Source organism: Cucurbita pepo, chromosome 11 (assembly GCF_057944985.1).
Source record: "Cucurbita pepo subsp. pepo isolate OVF chromosome 11, ASM5794498v1, whole genome shotgun sequence".
In the NCBI taxonomy this organism is placed as follows: domain Eukaryota; kingdom Viridiplantae; phylum Streptophyta; class Magnoliopsida; order Cucurbitales; family Cucurbitaceae; genus Cucurbita; species Cucurbita pepo.
Genome location: NC_141808.1, coordinates 10,505,252 through 10,506,712, shown reverse-complemented (window position 1 = coordinate 10,506,712; position 1,461 = coordinate 10,505,252). Strand labels below are relative to the sequence as shown.

Genomic DNA, 1,461 nt, shown 5'->3' with positions numbered 1-1,461 from the left:
TGAACGAAAAAATCGAACTATTGTGGAGATGGCAAGAAGTATGTTACAAGCAAGGAGACTTCCAAACCAATTTTGGGCCGAAGCCGTAGCAACATCTGTTTATCTATTAAACATCTCACCAACAAAGGCGGTTATGAATCGAACTCCTTATGAAGCATGGCATGGAAGGAAACCATCTGTAAGTCATTTACGAATCTTTGGTTGTGTTGCTTATGCTTTGAAACATCCTCAAACTCGTCAAAAGCTTGATGAAAAATCTGAACAATGCATTTTCATTGGCTATTGTACTCAATCAAAGGCATATAAACTATACAACCCCGTTAGTGAAAAGATTTTAGTTAGAAGAGATGTAATATTTAATGAAAACGTGAGTTGGGATTGGAGTAAAGAACAGGAGCAACAAAAGATTACAGTTGAAGTTTCCCCAAATGAAGAGACAAGGGTCAACTCCAGTGCATCTCCCAGTGGATCCACTGCAACACAAAGTGTGTCAAATTCATCATCTTCAGCATCACTTAATAGCAATTCTTCTCTTGAAGAACTTTCGGATGAGACACCTCCAAGGAAGTATAAATCTTTAGCTGACATATATGCATCATGTTAGTTTGCTCTTACTATTTCAGACCCTATGAATTATGAAGAAGCAACTGAAAAAGAAGACGGGAAGAAAGTCATGGCAGTAGAGATGCAGTCCGTTAAGAAAGATGGAACATGGGATATGGTTGACCTACCAAACGAAAAGTTTTATGGAGATTTACAAGAAGAGGTTTATGTAACACCGCCAGAGGGATTCATAAAGGAAGACAAAGAAACAAAGGTATACAAGTTGAGACAGACATTGTACGGGTTAAAGTAGACATACTTACGAAGGCCTTGTCAAAAGAAAAGCTCTTACTTACATCTGCAACTTTGAATCATGGGGGAGTGTTGAGATATGATTCAAAGTATTCAAAATGAAGATATGATTTGAAGTAGTTGAGATATGATTCAAATATTCAAACTACCAAGATTTTAGGAGATTTTAGGAGATTGTTAGTAGATTTGAATTTATCTAGATTTGCATGATTTACTATTTATGGTCTAGTGTATTAGGTATAAATACTGGAATTGTGTAACCCTCTAGCCATTAAGTCAGTAGACATTAATAAAGCACTGCAGCTTCTATCTATTCTCATCTATTCCTATCTCTTTCACTATCCCTCTTCCAACAGAAGACCAGCAGCAGATCAAATAAGGGACCGCTCTTAGTTAGAAAATGAAAGAAAAGCAAACTCTCATAGTTCTCCGCCCAGCTCCAACTACTTCTTCGTTAAGTGAGGTGAGGTACTTATTTCGGTTTGAAAAGAAAGGGGTCGCCCTTTTTTTGGTTGAAGTAGCCACTACTTTGGTCATAGTCAGTTTAAACACATAAATCCAGTCCACTTACAGTACAACCATGTTGATCAAAATGCAAAAGTTTCA

General features: G+C 37.1%; 1 long non-coding RNA gene across 1 annotated transcript; it reads right to left on the bottom strand.

The window, feature by feature from the left end:
• LOC147790248 (uncharacterized) lies at nt 1–882 on the bottom strand. The gene is made up of 2 exons (XR_015422873.1): nt 412–882; nt 1–257 (listed from the first exon to the last, which is right to left on the bottom strand). It is a non-coding gene; the product is annotated as an uncharacterized LOC147790248 (long non-coding RNA).
• Between the last annotated feature and the right edge of the window lie 579 nt (nt 883–1,461).